Genomic DNA, 22,990 nt, shown 5'->3' with positions numbered 1-22,990 from the left:
ACAGTGATTCCCTCAGAGTCCCTAGCAATACTGTCACTATCCGCTAATTTTGATATATTGCTCTTGACAAAATCTGATATGAGCCATGCATGGAAAGCACCAATCAAAACCCTGATATTTAAAGTATACTCTCACTCATACATCCCAGGAGGGGATGGTGAGAAACCACGTAACAATCAACTCATTTATTATATGTAGAGTACAGTACAATAGATGGAGTCTGAATTGGCACAAATTAGGGGGAAATGTTTTACCTATTTTAATACTTGTTCAGATGAAGTTAAGACCACAAACGTGGAGGATGTTTAAACAACAGTCATTCCTCCTCCCCAATTATGAATTAGTGTTTTTAATCTGAGCTAAGCAAAGTGTTAGGCATTAGTCATCCTTCAGAGCAGCGATGCACAAGTTGTGCCCCTTGCCCCAAGGACTTAACTGTGGCCCCCAATCCCTCCTCTGCTGCTACCACCAAATTCTCCCCCTCACTGCCCCAATTTCCCACTGATTGTACCATTTCTATAAGCAATACAGACCACTCTTTCCAGTGGGAAAAGAGGGATTTGTATTTTATTTGTTTATGTACACAATCCTCCTCCTCCTCTCCATTTTATCCTTACAACAACAACCCTGTGAGGTAGGATGGGTTGAGAGTCTGTGACTGGCCCAAAGTCACCCAGTGGGCTTCCATGGCCGAGTGGGGACTAGAACCCAGATCTCCCGACTCCCAGTCCAACACTTTAGCCATTACACCACACTTGTATGAGGATCTCTGGGGGATGTAGGTGGAGAGGATCACTGAAGACTTTCCACTTCCTCTCCTAGTGATCTTGATACATCACTTTTCCCCCATTGCTGCTAGCAACAAGGAAAGAACAATCTGTATCAGGATCACTGGTGAGGATGTGTGTGTGAGTGTGCATGTGCGCTCAGACACACACACATGCATGGCCCCTGACCTCTGAGCCAGCATCGTATGGTCAAAAAGGAATACAGTTAGAAGTTCAGGGCCTACTAATAAGCTATTATCTAGAATTTCCAAAGCAATACTCATCCCAGTTTCAAATGTTCTGCGGTTGTATAGTGAGAAGTTGTCACACATTAATTCAATTACACAATTGTTCTTCTTCCGGGTAGAAGAAGGAACATAGTCAAATCCCTTACACCGAAGATCTCACCATCACAAAATGTTCATATGAATTCAGCTTTCACACTTAATACGTAGAAGCCAGTGGTACACACTCTGAGCTTGCATGCAGCCAAATCCTTGAAAATTCTCATGCCTATTTGCATGAGCCAAATATCCTTACGTTTGTCTAATCAATACATCTCACTCTTGTTTCCAGTCCTTGGCTCCAGGAATTTCAGTGTACCCTGACTACTTCAACAGCTGACTGGTGGACCCAGATGTGTGTTGAGTTCCGAAATGTCCTTCCTTATGATGGAATTTGGATTGTATGTTCGATCATATTTTCCCTTTTATTTTCATTTCATGTATCTCTTCCCCCACCCCAAGTACCCCATTCAATTTAAGCTTTTTTTTAATGGCATGTTCTGGTTTTGTTTTGTTCTGTTACACTTAGGATATGAATGAGCCATCTAATTTTCTAAATGGCCAGTACCCAGGCTGTGCTCACAACCATCTCAACTACCCTCCTTACATTCCCAGTAAGTGAGTCCTTTATCTGACTATTATGGACACTTGCAACATCACTATTAAGACTTCAAAATCCATGCAGATCTCACTTAAGGCACATACTTGGACATGGGCAGACCTTTTCTTCAGTTTCTTCAATCATGTCTTGACAGTGAAGGAGATGCATATTTAAAAAGTCAGAATTAGTCCTTGTACTGTATCCTAATGCTATTGAACTTAATGCTTGATTGTTCCCAGTCGAGATAGAGAGGAGATCATGTCACTTGCAGAACTCTTAATGGTTCTGATTGTAAATCCTATTCCATGATGGTTATGATCTCTGGCATGAGCTTGTTAGCCACATTTGTCTGTCAGCATTCTACCACATGGCAGAAGAATTCATGCACCCTCTGTGAAGACCATATAGGGTGTGGGGTAGCCAACATGGTGTTTGTGGGCACCAGTGTGTCCCTGGACCCCTTTCTTGGGTCAAGGAACCTTACCCCTCCCATTGTTTTTAATTATCAAGCTTTCTTACAAGCAGCTGAGCTCACTGAAAGGGCCACGTGCACATTGTTTACTTCCTCTTTTGAAAGAGGAAGTAATGAGGGATAAACATAAACACGCTGGCGGAGAAGTGACAGTAAGGAAACACAATTTCCCCCTGAATGATGACACTCTCAGAGTGAGAGACAAAAAGTGATAGGGGGAATGAGTTGACTGGCAGTGGCAGAGGGGGGAGGAGAGAAAAAGAGTTTGCCTTCTGTGAAATAGATTTCTGTTGGTGCTGAATGCGATGGGTTTAAAGCAACTGTGTAGTGTGTTGGGGCTCGGACTCCAGCTCTGCCTTGTCCTCAATCTTTTGGGCAGGTTACTTTGTCTTTTGCCCAGGCCTCCCATGGAAACCATTTTGTGGTGATGCCAAGGACAGCTTTTCAAATTGCCAAATATGTCTATGGGCCCAAAATGGTTGCCTACCTCTGATGTAGGGGATTCCAGCCTCCCAGTATTTGGGAGGCTGGACAGGACAGGCACCCAAATAATTACTTGTGTTGAGATATTCCCTTGCATAGCCCCTAGGTCATAGTTCTCTTTGTCCTCACTTTTTTCTTCCTCTCTGTCCTTGTAAACATAACTGTTTGGCCAGGGTGGACTAAGAAACTGGGAAAAGATGTGAGGCAGGAGCAGGCTCATAGAATTCACCCCATCACTGTTACTTTCTCACTGTATGGCTCTCACTGGCTCCAGTCTCATCTAACGGAGCCCTTGGCTTTGTGTGTGCAGCTGCCCCAAATCATAAGCCACCAAAGCTACAATTCAGAGCATTTTCTCACAAGCAGTGTACCAGTATACTCAGGTTCTGGATTGACCTCACCCATTTAGGCTAAACAGGAAGGGCTATGAAAGGCCTCCTGTTTGGGCTGGGACTTGGAGCAAAAAGACATTTAGGTTCTGGCATGTTTGGACTTGTTCTTCAACTGTCTCTTCGCTTGGTCCCTCAGCTTCACCCCCTTGACAAATTCTGACTTTTAAGTCTCATTGATTTCACTCTTCCCTTCCAACAAGGTTCCCTAATTGTGTTTCTAGAAGAAACTGTCTGAATCATGAACAGCAAGAATGGGAAAATATAGGTATTCAAAATGCCAGACCCGTCTGTGGATCCAAATATTACAATGCTTATTGATTTCGACAAGCTCACAATATTTTACATTTGGTGTCATTTGGAAAGAGAAATGACACTGGCAATTCTTTGAGAGAGTACAAGTGTTTCTCCTAGTAACTTGAGAGTACAGTAGCTCTATGTAGGTTGTATAATATTACCTCTGTACGAAATGATTTAGAATGCCTAAAGTTAGAATCCTATTCCTGGAAGCCAGAAGCCCTGTCAACAATCCAGCAATTAGTCTGGTCAACATCCTTCTGACAAACTCCTGCTGTTTTAGGCAGCCTAATTGGCAGCAAGGAGTTAATATCTATTATGTTCTTTTGGCAATGAAATATTAGAGGGAAATCCAAAGGCTTCATAATGGTAAGCTAAAGGCTCCATAACGGTAATCTCTTCCCTTTTTTCAAGGAAGTGAACAAATGACATGGCTGAGAATGTTACAGTAATATAACATTATGAAAATATAGCATTATAGTAATATAACTTTATGAAAAGAAACACACTTAATTCACTTAAGACGTGCACGTCACCTGCTTACTGTGGTGAGATGTTCATGTAGAACAAAAAACTGCCGACCTTCCTTCCCAGATGGTCATTATGAAAGCTAATTCCAAACATGATTAGCTATATGGCATGATTCAATTCAAGATAAATACTTTAAAGCTCCACTGTTACTTGCCCTCTGTGTGGCTCCCACTGGCTCAGTCGGAGAGAGTAAGGAATATTGCCTTATACTGACTCAGACCACTGGTCCATCTAGCCTGGTATTGTCAACACTGGCTGGCAGCAGCTCTCTGGGGTTTTAGGCAGGATTCTTTCCTAGCCCTACCTGGGGATGCCAGGGATTGAACATGCAAAGCATGTGCTCTACCACCGGTCTGGGGTCCCTCAATTACTTTAACAATTAATGGGATTGAAAGTGCTTGACTCTGGCTGAAATGGAACTATTATAAGGGGAAGGGAAGGTCATTTGCTGATGTTAGGGGGAATATATATATAAACTAGTATTGAATGAGAACTCCGCCACTGGGTTTGGAGACAGAAAGGAAGAAACGGGGGATGTACACACTCTTAGTGGCCTTCAGACATTTTAAGTGGACACCATGTTATGGCTTGTTCATGTGCTTTTAGAACCACAGCACAAAGCACTATTACAGAAGTAAGTTCCTTTGAAAAGAATACATCATTCTTTTGTATGTGGAAGGGTCAATGTGGACCCCCTTAGTGCTTCATTCCTTGTAACTAGTATTTGGAAGTTGTTTTCACTCTTAAAATAGATGTAAGTACTTTACATGCATACATTTGAAACACATGAATTCTTTGGTGAGATTTATTTTGAACTAGGCTGGATTAGTGCAAGACTTCCTGCCACCGCAGGGAAGCATGAGCTGCCTCCATGTGCTACTGCCGAGGGGAGTTGCACACCCCTGCAGCAGCCAGTGGTGGGGGAGTGCAAACTAGTGCAGTTTGCTACTGCTGGGAGTGGGGGTGCAGCTAACCGCTGCCAGAGGTGTTACAGGTGGAGGAACACAAACCTCAATAGCTTTTAGAGGCAGGGATTGGTGGGGAAGTGGCCCTGGAGAAAGCCTGTGCCACGGCAGCACAGGCGATCTCCGGGGGCATCTCCCCACCAATGCTTCACTCTGGAAAAAGGACCCTTCAAAGCAAGGCATTTGGGCTGGGTGGGGTCTCTGGAGAGATGCACCAGATGCTCTCTTGCTGTGGGTTGCCTTCCTATGCCTTACCTCGAGTGCCCGTTCACCCATTTGGAGCACCCACTTCTCTGTCCTTTGCCTCATTTTGAGACAACATGGGGACACCACAAGGTGGTTGCATGGGATCCAGTGCCCTTTCCCAGTTCACCATCTGAGGCAGGGGTTCACCCTGCATCATGGGAAGGCCAGTGCTGGAACCGGTACTAAAAGGACACTACAGTATGAGATGTTAGTTCCTAAAACCAATTTTTGATGAAGCCCATTAAAAGAGATAGAGAGTCAGGCATGATTGTAGAAATACGCTAGATGATCAAAGCAGAAGTGAAGGTCATTATGCAGTATTTAAAATCACAACATCGTTCCTGGTAATTTCTCATTTTGCATTCTCTATCTCTTATTCTGGAAGTAATTAAGTGTCACTAGAAGTATCACTTTGCTTTGTAAGTGAATGCAGAAACTATTTCTTCCAAGCTGCAGGTGAACTGTCAGTCAAAGTCATATGGAAACACGATGAAAGAAGTTATTCTACATGCAAATAATTTGCCTTCAAATCTTTGCCGCCCATTATGAATGTTTCCCGTAATGAGGACTCCTGCTCTGGCAAGATAGTAGAATGGACTATTCAGTGTGTATTCATATGCCGCAGGAAACCTGATTTCATAGTCCTGGATTTCAAACACACAGTAATGTGCAATTAGTGTGTGCTTGCTCAAGAAAAGTAGTTACAGAAGTGCATTTGCCAAATTACGTATTGAAAGGGGGAAAATAGATTCTATTTTTCTCTTGTTCTTTTCTGGGATTATGTATTTCTGGAACTTCAGCTCTAATTCCAATGTAACCCCCCCTCCCTGCGCGATAAACCAGGTACCCAACATCACCCACTCTCCTCCTAAATCTTACATGGTGATCACTGTGAAGTTAACATGAACTTTGCTCTGTTTAGATGTTGCATTGGTGACTCACTGAGCAGATGGGGCTGGAGAAATAAAGTTTTTTTTAGAGGCTAGGGAGCTGTCTTCATGGCACTGGGTTCAGGGTCTTGCTCTATCAGCATAATGCTGATGCACTGTTCTAAAGTATGAACCTTGATTTCCAAGAGCATTTCTACTAATTCGCCTGTATTAATTACTACATCCTATTTTTCTACAGGTAGGTAGACCTTATTTTTCTACAGGTAGGCAGCAAGAGCAACAAGGGAATGAACATAGTTAAACAACTACCTGTCCAACAAACTTTGAAGTTTGTTTTTTATGGACTTGTTATTTGAGCGTAATTCTTAATATTTTGTACCCCTTTCCCAGGAATTTCTGATTCTTCTCTGTTTCATAGCACATTATGTTCAGATTTCAGAACGTAGCTGGGGAGGCATTATGATACACATTCCCTTTTTGGGTGGTCTGAAGCAGCAGTGACTTTCCGGTAAGTTCTCTGAAAGTCTTTGTTTAATGAACTGTCATGCAGTTAGGTTTGTTATAGTTCAAGGATGACTTGAAAACTTGGAATGGCTTGGATGTGGGAATCACTGCTCACTTAGAATTCATTACTCTTCTTGCTTGGTGTGTTACATGGACAATGGAAATGACACCAGTGAGCTCCAGAACTTTAAACAAGAAGTGAGCAACATGACTAATTTGGAGGTTGTTAATATTGCTTCATGGCTAAACTGGAGGTGGAAATGTCATTTTACATAAATACAAAATCTTGCCAAGAAATTCAGTACTCAAATTTTATATAGATCAAGATATAGATTTTAAAAAAGACTCAGAGATAAATACACATGCATTTAAAATTTCCTTAAGTCTTGATTATTAAATTTAAAGCAATCAATTTTCTCAGACTTGAGTACTTTTACAGGTAGGGCACAAACCAGCCAAAATTAAGCACTTTTCAGGCCTTCTGATCCAGTTAAAGCAAAAGTGGGCACCCGTTTTGCTCCTGAGGATCACATACGTTGATAGATGGGGGGCCACATGCCAGTGGTGTATGTGAGACAGGGAAGGCTTGGCCTCCCCCATTCTCTCTTGTGCACACACCCACAATTGCCACCACTTACTCTCATATAGAGAGTGTGCAAGAGCCAGAAAGACAGCCTTCCCGTCTCACACACACATGTGCGCACACATGCAAATGCCTGCGAACATAACACTCCCATCCCTCCCTCATCCCCATTGACCAGCTGAATTGGCAGCCAAACAGCACAACCAATGCATGCCTGAAACTATTGTGAGAGAAAATCAGCCGTGGCGAGCAAGCCATTTTTCCGGGAATCTTATCCAGTTGCAGATCTTTCTATTAAGGAACTGCTAATAAGTTTCCAAGGATCCCCACAGTTACTTGGCAGGAACACAGTCTGGAAACTACGCAGCAACAGTTTAAAGACAGAAAAATAAATTCTCTGTTAAAAGTCAGCATCTTTCCAGGAGATACTGCAGAAGTTAAAAAGCTTGGGGGAATAAAATGCAATAAAAGTCATTAAAAGTAATTTTGCATGTACACTCAGGAGTGGTTCTGTGGCTTTTAAAAACTTCCAGATATTGGTCTCCATTCTTTTGTCCAGCATTATCTCTGTTTTTAATATTGGTATTATATTCCTTTGCACTAAGTGGCAGACAGACTTTCCCAGCCAAGTTCATACAATGAGCCCAGAGGTGGGATATCATCCCAGGTTGCTGCTGGTTAGCCATCATCCAAGCAACCATACTTAGCTCAGTGCTGCATCAAACTAAAGGCACCTGTTGCTCTGAAAACTGAAAAAGAGACGTTTACAGCCTGAAGGGGGGGAAATAAAAAAGAAACATTATGTTGTTTTCAATAGAAATTGAAGCTGAGTAAAGTATCGTTAAGTTGCCTTATCAAAAGAATGATTCCTGAGCTGCTTTATGCTATGACTCCTCAGTTCTTATTATTGAACATGCAGATACCCCGGGGCAATTTAAAGGATGGTATAGGTGAGTAGTCTCATAACAAATAAACTGTCCTGTAGAATGGAAATTCACTAGCATTCATTGTAATGAAGAGCAGTCAAAACCAAATCAAGACTCCCCTTCCTACTTCCACTTATAATGGCTAATTAAGAGCTTTGTAAGCAGAAGATACCCAGGAATCATTCTAACTCTATTTTTGCGTTGTCCTTGGGATTTAACCAAACATTTTACTTCCCAGGAGAAAGTCTGATTTAAACAGAGAACCATCATGCCTGCTGTGCCTATTGTACAGAACTAAACTGGCAAGTAAAGGTCAATGTTGACCTTCTCTCAAGTGTATGTCATTCCAGCTCTACACAAAACATGCTATACAAAAGAACAGTTATACTTGTATGCAAATGCTTTGTTCGGCTAAACAAAGAGAAGCCTGAAAGATAGAAAAAGTATTCTCAAAGCATAGGTGTGTTCAAAAATGCATTTAAAGAAGAAGCCAGCTGTGTGATAGAACTTGGCAACATATGCTCCACGCAGGAAGTCAAATTCATTAAACGGATTTGCTATAAGGATGTGTGCGCACTCACACTTGGGTATACGTACATACCCCAGGCGTGGTTAGATTGTCATCTACTAGCATATGTCTGGATGATTTGCAGGGTATTATGGATTTGGGATGGGGGTGACTTTCCCTATTGGGTAGACCCTTTCTTTATAATGGTCCTCCCCAAAAAGAAGCACTGATCGGCTGCTACTGGTCAGGATGATCTTCCTGACATATCCCAGGAGCTGTCTATATGTTGGGAAAGCCCCATGGTACCTGTGGATCTGTGCTGCATTGGTTAGACGACGTAAGCACAGCTTTACAGTCACTGTGGGGCTTTCCCATGATGCTGTGATTTGAAGAAGTTGGGGATTTTTCCTGACTTCTTCAAACGGAGCAACGTTAATATGGCGTTTTCACTGTCTGATGTCACTCCAGGGCCAATCCAGGGGTGGTGCCTGGTGGAAGGCAACCAGCAATTGGTCAACTTCCACCAGGAAGAGAGCAGGGGCAGCTCCGGTACCCAGATGGCTGCCCAGAACCCCTACGGAAAAGTAGAATGCCCTCAGTTCCCATATTAGTGGTCTAGCCAGCAAATCAGAAAATTGCTTAGTGGCTAGACCCATCTTCTTAATTATACTACTCTTGGATGATGAAAGAGCTGCTCTCATTTTTAATTGGACAAACCTCTGGGCGAAAGAGCTTAAGTTTTGGATTGGTATTGGGGAACACAAAGGTGAAATTTGGCCTTTTCATTTTTCTCAGCAAGGAGCCAACTTAGAAGCCACTCTAGGGAATACTGTTGAGCTACATCAGAATTATAGGGGTTTGTCACAATTGGGAAGGGGTTCTTCTGATTATCAGCAAAATGTTGGAGGGCAGAGATGAGTGTACTCTTAAGCAAGTGTGCTGCTCTCTGATGTAGTGGAGGGTGCTGCCCTGTTTTCAAGAAAGATTCAGCTGCTGGTCTGGCTGTTTTTTGTACATGGTATGAAAAGTTCCATTTTCTGTAAACTACTAAAGGCATGGAAGACTTGCTTTCTGCTGCACCTGGTTACCTTCCCCTGTTGCACTGATTTAATGCTTCCAACTGTCACAAACCACACAGAATCCATTGCGGAGCCACAATGCAAATAATACCTCATTACAAAGCCCCGAAAAGCCCCCTGGGTATTGATTTATTAATTATGAGTAATGATTGATTAGTACCTGGCACTTGACAATAAGACACTGTTTTGAGAAGTGTAAAATGCTCATGTGTGAGATTTATAACAATCTAGGTTCATTATGTGGAAGCTCTAAATCCTTTCCATGATACGACTTTTGGAAGCACCACAAAATGTCAGCTTAGATGGTTTTAAAGGGTTATTAGATCAGGGGTGGGGAAACTGTGGCCTGTCAGATATTGTTGGATTACAACTCCCATCATCCCTCATCACTGGTCCATCTGGCTGGGGATGATGGGAATTAAAAGTCAAACAACATCTAGAGGGCCACAAGGTCCCCATAGCTGGTCTAGACAAATGCATGGAATAGGGTAGGTCTATCAGTGGCTACTAATGATAGCTCTATGCATCCTCCAGTTTCAGAAGCAGTAGGCCCCTGAGGAGCAGAGAAGGAGAGGGCTATTGCATTCCTGTCCTGCTTCTGGGTTTCCAGAGGCATCTGGTTGACTCCTGAAGAACATGAGGTCAGACTAGATCAGCTGTGCCCAACCTGATACATCAGCCCCAGTTAGCATAGCTAATGGTCAAGAATGTCGGGAGTTGTAGGCCAAAATATTTGGAGGGCACCAGGTTGAGAAGGCTGGACTAGATGGACCTTTAGCCTAATCCACTAGGGCTGTTCTCATGTTCACTCACATCTACTTAGGAGGATTCTGCTGCCAGTATCAGTGAGTCAATGAGATGATAAATTCATAGCAGTGAAAAAGTGTGGGCAGGGAAAACACTTCATCCACCCAAATATAAAGTTCTAGAAAAACATACACTCAGCTTTAATCCCTGATTCACATCTGGGGAAGCAGGTGTGTGATTCCTTCCCTATCTATCCTCAAGCCATGTTTACTGTTAATTAAACCCAGTGCTGGCATTTCTTCACTGGCATGGTAGTAGCTGTGGGCTGAGCTGCACGTGGAATGTTTGCTGAGCACTCCTGTGATGATTTCAAAATGTGCCAAACTCCACCTGGATCCATTTGACATACACTTAGTTGAACGTCTTGGCTGCAAGTGGGAGCATGATCCAGTCATTTTCTGAGGCTGTTGCAGGAATGAAAAGAGAAAATTAATACCTGAGAAATATAGCAAGCTGGTGCAAACATCATGACGCAGATTTTCTAGACCCATTTCAAACTGGCTTCAAAGCAGGATATGGAGTTGAGACCGCTATGGTCGCCTTAGCAGATGATCTACGCCTGAGTATTGACAGGGGAAGTGTGTCCCTGCTGGTACTTTTGGACCTCTCAGCGGCTTTCAGTACCATTGACCATGGTATCTTTCTGGATCGCCTGAGGGGATTGGGAATCGGGGGCACTGTGCTTCTGTGGTTCTGGGCCTACCTCTCAGGCAGGTTCCAGATGGTGATGCTTGGGGATAGCTGCTCCTCAAAGAAGGAGCTGCTGTGTGGTGTACCACAAGGTGCCATCCTTTCCCCAATGCTATTTAATATTTACATGAAACCGCTGGAAGAGATCATCTGGAGGCATGGGGCGGGGTGCTATCAGTATGCTGATGACGCCCAAATATAGTTCTCTATGCCTTCAACAACAGTGTCAGCTAAGGATAGTGTGTCTCCTCTAAATAAATGCTTAGAGGCAGTAATAGGCTGGATGAGGAAAAACAACTGAAGCTGAATGCAGACAAGACGGAGGTGCTTGCTGTCAAAGGTCATAATCTGGGTTTGGAGGTGTGTCAACCAGTTCTGGATGGGGTTACAATCCCCCTGAAAGACTGTGTTCGCAGCTTGGGGGTGCTTCTGGATCCGTCACTCCAAATGACAGCCCAGATAGATGCGACAGCCAGGAGTGCCTACTATCAGCTTCAGCTGATACGCCCGCCAGCTGCGCCCCTTCCTAGAGTTGGAAGACCTAAAGACGGTTGTGCACGTGCTGGTTGTAAGGGTAAGGTAAGGGTTAACTGGAACTTGGGGCTGGCATGTCTTTTAATGTGTAAATTTTATGGTTTCATAGGAGGGAGATAAGCGGCCACAGCTGCATGGGGGAGACGGCCGGAGCCAGGGACCGATTGTGGCATGTCTGCTTGTCCTTGAGTGAATTAACATCTCAGACAGAGGTGTGAAAGATCCACGCATCAAAGCCAAGGGGAGGGGGGAAGGAGCAGGAAAGAAAAGTATAAAGACTACCTTGTGAGGGAAACAAGGGGGGTCGGCTGAACACCGAGGTTGGGTGACGTATGAACTGTAGTTTAGTCTCTGGCTTGCTCCTTCTGGGTTCTTACTTATATATGCATGTTTTATAGTTTTAAGTCTGCTAATCCCATGTATCCTACCCGTTTCCTAATAAAAAGGTCTTAAACCTCAAAATTGTGAGCCTTGAGTGTCTGTCCTGGGGATCCGTGCTAAATCCAGTCGAGAAGCCAGCTATTGCTGGGGCGTGCTTCCTTTACACTGGTAACTTCGAGGCTCGACTTCTGCAATGCGCTCTACATAGGGCTATCTTTGTGCCTAGTCCAGAAACTTCAATAAGTTCAAAATATGGCAGCCAGGTTGGTCACTGGTACACCTAGGTACACCTAGGTGGTACACCTAAGACTGGTGTGACCACATCACACCAGTCTTAAAATCCCTTCACTGGCTGCCAATTAGTTTCTGGGCGAAGTATTAAGTGTTGGTTATCACCTTTAAAGCCCTACATGGTTTGGGTCCAGGCTACCTGCGAGATCGCCTTCTCCCGTACAATCCGCCCCGCACACTCAGGTCCTCCGGGAAGAATTTACTCCAGCCAACAAAAACAAGGCTGACAACTATTACTCAGAGGACCTTTTCTTCTGCCGCTCCCAGTTTGTGCAATGGCTTGCTGGGAGAAATTCATCAACTTAACAGTCTTCCAGAATTTAAGAAAGCCATAAAGACTGATCTTTTCTGGCAGGCCTACCCAATTGAATTTTAAGATGCCTTTTTAATGGTGTGCTGCTTTTAATGATGCACTGGTTTTAAACATTTGAATTAGTTTTATGTATTTTGTGGTGTTTTTATTTGTGTTGTACCCCGCCTCGATCCAGAGGGAGAGGCGGGTAACAAATAAATGTATTATTATTATTATTATTATTATTATTATTATTATTATTATTGTTGTGAGTATATGGAGCTGGCTGGAGTTTATATAGTTGGGAACATGGGATAGAAAGAGATGAGAAGTAGGGAACATTTCTGATGGTAGTAACAATTTCAGGCTGTGAAACTTAATCCATTCATAAGGTGTTCATGGATAATGTAATTATAACATAGTCTCCTGAATGAAAGCCATGCTCCCATAATATTAAAAAAACCCAAAACCAGTTCAGGTTATGTTATGTAAATGCAAGAACTCTTTTTATGAGACTGCATTGAAGTAGAATGAATCTAATCATGAAAATAAATGAGCAATGCTCTGTTTAAAAACACTGAAAGCAAGCAGCTGCCAAATCCTTCTACAAATTCAATAGAAGATGGGTGTCTACAACTTTCTAAATCCCAAAGTTCCCTTTGTTGGCGATTAATACAGTATAGGTGAGAACACATTTCAATTTATAAAGAGTTGGCCCTCTAGCCAGTATTTTAATTTTATTTTTGTTCAGTGGGCAGTAATACCTAAATTATTTGATCTTTCTGCAAATGATAGAAACCATATATTCATTGCAGTTCAAAAGAGAAAAGAAGCATTCATCTGGTAAAAAAAAATCTTTATGGAGAAATCTCTATGTTGTACCAAGTCAGGAAATCCAAAGTCAAAGAAGGGTTACATTAAAAATAACTACATATATTTCAAAGTTTGATTTAGGTTTGGCTTGTGTTCCATTTTTTTTTGTTTTTTGTTTTTTAAAATTTATTTATTTCCAAGTTAAAGTAACTGAAGTATTTCACTGGGCTTTGTTGATGTGGATGCATTTTTTACTTGTAGGGCTGCTCAGGAAGCCACTGGAAAGAGGCCATTTGTGCTACATTTGTCGGGAATGGGAAATATTCAGTACATTGGCTAGGGGATAACCAGGCTCTCTGGGAAGATATGCACTTGTCAATAGTTGGAATTTTGCAGTTCAATCTTTTTGGAATTCCACAAGTAAGTAATTTCGAAAGCAACCATTTGTACACATACATTATGTAATTTCAAAATGGCCATAATCGTTTGACTACCAAAAAAAGTGGGAGGGACGAGAGGAACCTTATTTGACAATTTATTTATTTATTTGTTACGTTTATATACCGCTGAATATAATAGAATCTCTTAGAGGTTCACAACATTAGAATACGACATCAAAACAAAGCATTAAAACTCTCCCAACTATAAAAGAGAAGTAAAATGGAGTGACCTAGTTAATTTATTTAAGGCCCAGAGAAGGCCTTGGTGAACAAGCATGTCTTCACGAGGCGTTTGAATGATGCCACGTTTTCTGTCTTCTGAACTACACAAGGGGTTTCCCAAATGGTAGGTGCTGCTACAGAGAAGGCTCTGCCCTCTGGGTACTTCATGATGACATTCCATTCATTTCAGAATGACCAGCACGACCTCCTCTGCTAATCTTAAAATCTTCTCTTACACAGGAATATAAGAAAATGTCATCAGTTTAGCTACTGCATGTGTGCATGATGTGCAGACCAAAAGGCAAAGCATGTGGATGTGTTTTTACATGGTAAGCTGTCAGTGTGCAACTTCCACATGGCCTGGGATCATTTTAACCATCCCAAAGAAATCCCCTTCAGGCCAGTAAAGAAGAGGAATGTAAAGCAGTTTTTTTTTCCTGTCCTCCCATGACAATGACAATTAAAATAATTAAATCTACAGGGTATTGCTTGCCACCATCCCAAACAGGCTTTCCATTGGCCCTCTAGGCAGCACATTTATTTATTTATTACATTTATATACCGCCCCATAGCCGAAGCTCTCTGGGCGGTTTACAGCAGCACATCTAAGCATAGGCAGCACAACTCCTCACATTCCTGATCTTTGACCACCCTGGCTGGGGGTGATGGAATTTGAAGTCCAAAACATCTGGAGGACACCTAGTTGAGGAAGGCTGTGTGCAAGAGGATGGACTTGTCAGTCACGGAAGCTTCTGCTAATTTAAACAAATCTATTCTTATGCCAATGAGTGCTGAGTTAGATAATTACATTTTTTTGCCCAGAAACAAAGTTGTTTAGTACTTGATACGTGACACTGAGACTACTTGAATTTGGAAAATTCTCTAGATCAATTCAGGACGCATAAGAGGGATTAGAATAGAGATGAAGAGAGCAGGAGGGGAAGAGAGAGAGCTTTGATGTCTTTCTGACAAATGAATCCAAGTATGAAACAGAACAGGCTAGCAGTTCTGACTTTCCATATGCAGATTGCTCTTTTAAAAAAAACAAGTTAGCCATGTCCTATTTTAAGATCTGCCAGGGAAGCTCTTCTCACAGTACCTGAAATGCCAGCCCTCCCCAATCTGGAAAAACCCAGCCAAAAATTGCAATCTCAATGCTTTGCACCAAGCAAGACTGAAGAATGTCTCTAGCAAAACACTTAGTTGCATTTAGCCCTCTCAAGGGATCATATTTAATTGCTTTTAATATTTTATTGGTTTTAATCTTTTTATGTATGTTATTGTTGTAAGCCACCTTGTAGGGGCCTCTGCCCTGAAAAGCGGCCAAGAAATGTTTTAAATAAATAACTAAAACATAAATTCTAAGTCATCCTACCTGAATTTTTGTGGTATATTTTACAAAGCCTGATGATGATGATGATGATGATGATGATGATGATGATGATGATGATAATGTGCATTGAATGTGCATTCCAGACCTCTTGCCAGCCCATTCATTTCAAATTGCTGGGTGGGGGGAGAGCACATTTGCATTCATGAAGGGGTTCTCATGCAAATCAATGCTTCCATTGAAATGAAGGAATGCATCCTACATCTGTAAGAGATACTCGAACTAAAGTAGCAGTGAGTTTTAAGAAGCTGAGCATTTATACCTCTTATTTGCTCTGCAGTGGCTGCGTGGTGGCTATGCATCGGTTATATGATGCAGCCACCAACTTACAGCCACTGCAGGGCTTCCCCGCCCCCCAAAAAAACTGTGCATTTAGAAAGTCAGGGACTTACCCTGGCTTTTTCCTTTGAAGCGTGGTCACTACGTTCCTTCTGCCATGTGACCTTGCTTCGGCATTGAGCTGGGGGCATTCCAGGGCAGAGGGCAACTGCTGATTGGTTGCCAGAAGCCCGGCGGGGGGGGGGGGGGGCTGAAGTACCCAGATGGTCGCAAGAAAACCCTGCACTGCCTCCAGCTGTGGGGATTCACAATCTCACCCCACAGCTGTGATTCTGCTGGGTTTTATGGAGCATGTGGCCAAAGCAATGCTGTAGAGACACCCCCAACTCATGAAATCCAGTATAAAGACACTGTGGTTTATTTTCATATGCATTATCATACTATTTGATGGTCTGAAGCTACTCAATATCTAGAAATCAGTTCACATACACCCTCTGTCACAGTGCAGCAGGCAATATTTCCAATTGAATAGTTTGCAGTGGTTGCTCATGCTAGCGCCTCTCCTTATATATGCCTGCCTGAGACCTTAGATCTGTTGGAGGGGCCCTTCTCTGCATCCCACCAATGCAACACATACAGTATGATGGGACAAGGGAGAGGCTTTCTCTTCTGTGGCACCCCGACTGTGGAATGCCCTCCCCTTGGACGCCCGATTGGTGCCAACACTGATTTCATTTCGACGCCAAGTAAAATCATGACTTTTTAACAAAGCCTTTGATGGTTAAACTCACTGGCACATTGTTTTAACTGTTTTAACTGCTTTTAAATTATATATTGTTTTAACTTGGTTCATTGTTTAATTTGTTTTTAACTGTGCATATTTATTGTTTTATACTGTATGCTTTTATCTGTATGCTGCTCTGAGATCTTAATGATATAGGGTGGGATATAAATGTTTTAAATAAATAAATAAATAAATTTAGGTCTCTATCTTTACAGGTTGGGGCTGATATCTGTGGCTTCTACCTTGATACCACCTTTGAACTCTGCTTACGTTGGACACAGCTTGGTGCATTCTATCCATTGTCCAGAAACCATAACGCACTTGGTCAGATGGTAAGCAGGACAAACAGTGTTTAGAAATACTGCAGTTTGACCATAAGATAGGTACGGAAGATCCTCATTTTATCACTGGAAGTGCTTAAGTGTGATTTTTCTGAACCTGGCACAATCTTATAATATTTCTCCTCCCACCATGTCTGAGTCTATATTAGAAAAAAAAAGGAAGACTGATTAGTGCAAATATGTTTGTAGGCTTGGCCATTACATTTTTTAAAAAAAGTTCACTTTGATCATTTGGTTAATCAGTATTATTAATCAACTTAAATCTTATAAAAGTTTAAAACATTGAATTTTATTAGCCTAGCCCTAACCTTCTGGAACAAGCACTTTTAATACTCCAAATAAGTATTTTTGGCTCATAAAGGTAAAGGAATTTACCTTATACAAAGATAATGTGGTATCTAATCACAGCAGGATGTTATGAAAACTTGTTAAATACTGTTGCTATTGTGAACAAAACTAGCACCTATGTACATCTGGTCAGTCCGCCAGTGTTAATAAGCAGTGTTAACAAAAACTAGGGTGACATGAAAATTATGGCTAAAACAAATCCAACCATCCAGCTTATTGAGATGAGAGAACAGAATAATGTCAGTTGCCACACTAGTCACCAGCTTAAACATAAAACGAAAAGGATAAAAAATACTGCCTTCTTCACAAATGTAATTAAAATGATACAGATGCCTTTGCTTTCTCTGAACACTAAGCCTGTGATTGGCCCCAATCAGTCATGGCTGAACCGAGATTTGAGTATAGATTTTGCAGACGGAAGGATCCTGGCACTACCATTCCAAAGGCATTGTGCACCTATTTCATCTTTTCCTCCATTGTTTTGCTTTTCCTGGTAAGAATTTTTTTTTTGAAAGAATCTGTCGGAAAACACCAGAGGATTACAAATGGAGAATAACATCATCTAGAACCTCATAAAGTTTGCTGTTTGCGACAGGGAGATTATAGGATAAAAGCCTCATCTGGAAGCACCCTGAGTCCAGCACTCTAACGGTTATATGACCGCAGTGATTTCCTTCATTCAAGATCTTCACAAAAGCATCTTTATTCAAGTTGGTTGTGATTTAATTGGTTAAAAGCCAGGCAGTTAATTGATTGGAAAAAGGTCTTTGATAGGATGACATGCCCAAAATTATTACCTTCCCTAAGCTTTCAGGAAGGGGACAGTATAAGTTTGAATGCATAAATAAATGTGACAGCTTGACCATCAAACCAAAACAATAATTTTTCACAGGATCAAGACCCTGCAGTTTTTGGGACTGAATTTGCCACAATTGCAAGATCAACATTGCAGATTAGATACTCCCTCCTGCCATATTTACACACTTTATTCTTTGAAGCTCATGCCTTTGGAAATACAGTGGCCCGACGGTTGTCGTGGTGCTGGAGCTTGAGCACTTCAAGGATGCCATGAGCTAAACCGTGAAGGGATACCCAAGATGGGAAGGTCATGGTAGAGAGGTCAGACTAAATACGATCCCTGGGGAAGGTAATGGCAACTAGCAGGTGAATCTTCAATACTGGTAACCAGATAGCATCCTCTACCTGAGGGCAGCAGGCTAGTTTAGGTGCTGCATGACAGGCTGTGTTTCAGACACAGCTCTATTATCCAAGAGAGAGGAATGGCTGTGGGGCTCAGAAGGAATGACTTGGGGATGACCATTGATGCTGCCTCTAGCATTTGCCACCTGAGGAGGTTACCTTCCTCTGCCTAATGGTAGGGCTGGCCCTGGTGCTATTAAATGTTCAGTCCCAATATTAGGTGTGCCTCTGTTACTTCCAGGCAGAGAATATAATACCATACAGATGCCAACATACCAATGCTATGGTGAAAACATGATACTGGAAAGCATTTTTTAAGAAGTAACTCTCGACATAATCAAATGCAGATATCTTTCCTTTTTATATTAGGACAATTCTGAAACTATTAACTTATGCTTCTCACATCTGCATTGAAGGAATAATTCATAAACACCTTTTACTTAAATTCTAAACATATGCTTCTTATCTGTCTGGCAAAAAAGGAGAAGTGAATGACTTATCTTTTCCAACAGAAGACCTCACTACGACCAGCAGCTCCTCCCCTCAAAAACTGTCTGTGAATATTTTTCAGTCGGGTTTCTCTCTGAAGCTTGTTTTGCCATACAGCTAAATAGGGAAAGATGCCTGAAGGAAGCCCTCAAGCACATGTACCCTCGGCTCAGTGTGACCTCACAGAGTTCCAGTTACTTTGGAAAACAGAACGGGATGGGTACCTGTTGGTTTCTTTTTCCTTTATCTCTTGGTCTCCAGCTCAATTTCCGTTTACAACTTTAGTGGCACCACCAACTCTTTTCAGAATCATGTGGGCACACACATGGCAGGCTGGGTGTCAAGTCTGCTAACTATTGTTGTAAACACCAATGCAGCTCAGGAAGCTGCTGAGTTGGATTACACTTCTGGGTGAATGGTTAGAGTAATGAAAGGGAGATCCTGATCTGGAAACTGAAGGCTTCATCCCACGTACCTGTTTCCCTCGAATTATCCCCTACAGCGCAAAGCTGTCGTCATTGTTGTTGTTGCTAGCTAAATCACACCCTGGGTGGCAGTGCTCCTAAAATCCTTTGCATACCAGGAAAAGGGTTTAATGGGGGAAATGTAAAAAAAATCATAAAAAATCAAAGGATGACCCAATCCGATTCAAATTTGGTACGCTTAAAGCTCTTCTTAATATCTATTACTGTGCCAATTTTGATGTCATTATCTTTAAAATTTACACAGATGTAAGCATTTGTTTAATTTGAAGCTTAAGAGTATCATATCCTGCTCCTGCGTCCCCAGTGGCTGCTCGGAAAACAACAAATGATTCGCTCCAAAAGTAGTAGCAAAATAGGTCAGGTCTTTTGGCTTTATAGCACAATTAAAGCAGGATGCATGGAAGTACTTCACAGTCAAATCAGATTATAAACTGGAAAACTTCAGAGTCCTTTGCACGCAATTCGCAGTGATTGCACAGTAAAACGCTGGTGTGATAAAGCTCAAAGACAGAATTTTGTGGGTGACTCCTGCTAATAAAACATCAGGCAAATTGATATTACAGTTTTCTAAAGATCAACAAAGAAGGCACAAAAGTCAGTGGGTTGGATCCAGTCTAAGTTAGTTGAATGTTTCCTTTCAACATTGCCCTAGTCAAATTCTGGGGCACCAATCTTTATGGTGTTTTGGCGCTTGCTAAAAACTCAATTATTTTGATCTTAATGCCTAATTTAGTGGGACTTTCTGTTTTTATTGTGGATTCCTACTTTTATGTAATTGTTGTTTTAACTAATTTTGTATCCCACCCTGAAATTTCTTAATGTAAGGCAGTATATAAATATTTTAAATAAATAAATAAATTTAATTCTCTTTCAAGTCAATGGGACAAGTTAGTTATGATTTAACTTAAGTCCCATTGATTTCAATTGGAAATGAGGGCAACTAACAAAGTCTGGATCCAGCTTAGTGTAAATATATAAGTATGTTATTTTAGGAATGTAGGAAGCTGCTTTATACTACATCAGAACATTGGTTCATTTAAAGCTGTATTATTTACACTGTCTGGCAGTGGCTCTCCAGGATTTCAGACCGGAATCTTCCCAGCTTTACCTGGAGATACTAGCAATTGAACTTGAGACCTTATGTTCTACTATAGAGCTATGACTCTTCTCCTTTTAGAGAAGGCTTATTACGTGTGCCAGCATAACTTTCCATTACAACAAACTGGTAACCAGGGACTGGGTAGGAAAAACAAACACCCCATTCTACGGACCCCTGAGCTGGGGTTCCAAAGTGCATATAGAGCGTTTACATAGACAGAGGATGCTTCATTTTTCAGCACTGAGGAATGTTTTGTTGCATATTCCCTTCATGCTTCCATTGAAAACAAGGGAGTAGACCTTGCTTATTTGGTCTTCCATGTGTATGTGAGAATCCTACTGAGCGTTCCTTTATTTATTTATTTCATTTCTATATAGCTGAAGCTCTCATTATTCCCAGAGGGTTTTACTGTCCATATTCTATAGGAGACAAAGTGACTCCTATTTTATATAAAGAAGTACTCATCTGTGACGCACACCAGCTCCCTATGACTTAAGAAGCTCTCCAATATTAATATATAACTAATTATACTCAAGGTCTGTTCAGGTAGTACCACTGCCACCATTTCATGTTTGCAGCTTCCCTCTGGCTTGGCCAAGAGCACCTTTAATCTTTATAAATCTAAATACGATAAGCAGGGTTGAAGATAAGGCATCGTTGAGAGCCAGTGTGGTGTAGTGGCTAAAGTGTTGGACTGGGAGTCAGGAGATCCTGGGTTCTAGTCCCTATTCGGCCATGGAAGCCCACTGGGTGACTTTTAGCCAGTCACAGACTATCAGCCCAACCCACCTCACAGGGTTGATGTTGTGAAGATAAAATGGAGAGGAGGAGGATTATGTACACCACCTTGGGTTCCTTGAAGGAAAAAAGGCGAGATCTAAATGCAATAAAAAAATAAAATAAAACGTTGGGGAGGAAAGAATCTCTAAAATCATGCCACAGGATTCACTGTATATTCAAATGGGTCTTATTTATTCATAGGCAGGAAATAAGGGTTTACAGATTGAAAACTAGGATCAACATCCAGAACATATAGTCAGGAACAAAAGAGACAAACTTGCTTCAATCCCTAGTTGCACTAACTCTAACTCTGGGGGACTCTAGATATGTGTGGGACAACAGGCATTCTGTACCCAAATAGGGCAAATATGTAATGAGAAGGAGTGCTCCATCCCCATGCCTTTCCTTCATCACATCCATTGCCTTCCGCTCGTGGAGGGCGACTGTCTGAAGAAGAGAGCCTCCTTTATTTGTGGAGGCTCTCCACACAGGCCAGAGCAGGGATTCTCCAGTGTTCTTGTTCATGTGGAGAGGAGAGAGGAGGTTCTCCTCATAGAATCATAGAATAGCAGAGTTGCAAGGGGCCTACAAGGCCATCGAGTCCAACCCCCTGCTCAATGCAGGAATCCACCCTAAAGCATCCCTGACAGATGCATGTCCAGCTGCCTCTTGAAGGCCTCTACTGCTCTTCAGGCAGTGGCTCTCCATGAGCTGAGGGTGACAAATGTGACAATGGAGGGACGATGGGGCTGGAACACTCCCTTTCCTCATGTGTTTGCTCTACACAGGTTCAGAAATACCTGAACTGGGGTCAGGGGGTCAGGCTTAGATTGAATCCACCACTATCACTCCATCCATCTCTCAGGCTCACTGCCTACTCCCAGAGGACAAATCCAAACTGTTAGTGAGCTGTGCTCTGTTCCTCTCCCCATCTCATTCTGTCATGGAGAAGACGCCTCCCTCTTGACAGTTAGCTCCTCAGGCCCAGCTGCCAAACCTGCCTGACCACTTTGTTACATCATCAGATTAAAATAACGTACAATAAAAGGAGAAGATGACAGAATCTGTGGTGAGTAGACAAGTAAAACATTCATCTTGACAGTCAATCTAGTATTGAGCTGAACATTATTTTCTTTCCAAAAAAATTGTTTAACACATTGAGAAAAGTATCTCCCATTAATGAAAAGAAACTGAAAAGCTATTGTATATTGTTGGTCTTAATCTAAGAAGGTGATAGTAACTACTGAATGGAAATTTAAGACACAGTATATGCTGGTACAGGGTGAATAATTAACATTATTTTAGTAATATTTATCATTGGCAATGCACTTGTCAGTATGCAGATGTTTTACCATTCTAACCTTATTTATTGTGTACCTGTCTCATATACAAGACAGTATCATTCACTTACTGTATGCTGAATAAAGAGGTACCATATTTCTTCGATTCTAAGACGCACTTTTCCCCTCATATAAACATCTCTAAAAACAAGGTGTGTCTTAGAATCGCGGGTGCAATTATTATTCTTAGAATCAAAGCTTATTTTCTGTTGATGGTACTGAAATTATTGTGCGTCTTACAATCGATGGCGTCGTCTTAAAATCGAAGAAATACGGTATTTAGCTATCAATCCAGAAGCGGATTTGTGAATATTGAAAGCACAGGCGAAAGAAAGAAAGAAAATAAACATAGGTTCTAAATTATGTGGGCTAGGATTAATATTTTCCATATGAATTATATACGGGGAGGGGGGCATAACTGGAAATGATGGCATAACTGGAAACTTGTGAACTGCTCAGA

At 41.8% G+C, this 22,990-nt stretch overlaps 1 pseudogene; it reads left to right on the top strand.

The window, feature by feature from the left end:
- LOC134404299 (sucrase-isomaltase, intestinal-like) overlaps nucleotides 1-19,241 on the top strand; it is a 42,104-nt pseudogene extending 22,863 nt beyond the window's left edge.
- The last annotated feature ends 3,749 nt before the right edge of the window (nucleotides 19,242-22,990 follow it).

This window comes from Elgaria multicarinata, chromosome 9 (assembly GCF_023053635.1).
Source record: "Elgaria multicarinata webbii isolate HBS135686 ecotype San Diego chromosome 9, rElgMul1.1.pri, whole genome shotgun sequence".
NCBI lineage: Eukaryota > Metazoa > Chordata > Lepidosauria > Squamata > Anguidae > Elgaria > Elgaria multicarinata.
Note: the sequence above shows the minus strand (reverse complement) of the source record. Positions and strands in the feature narration are given on the sequence as shown.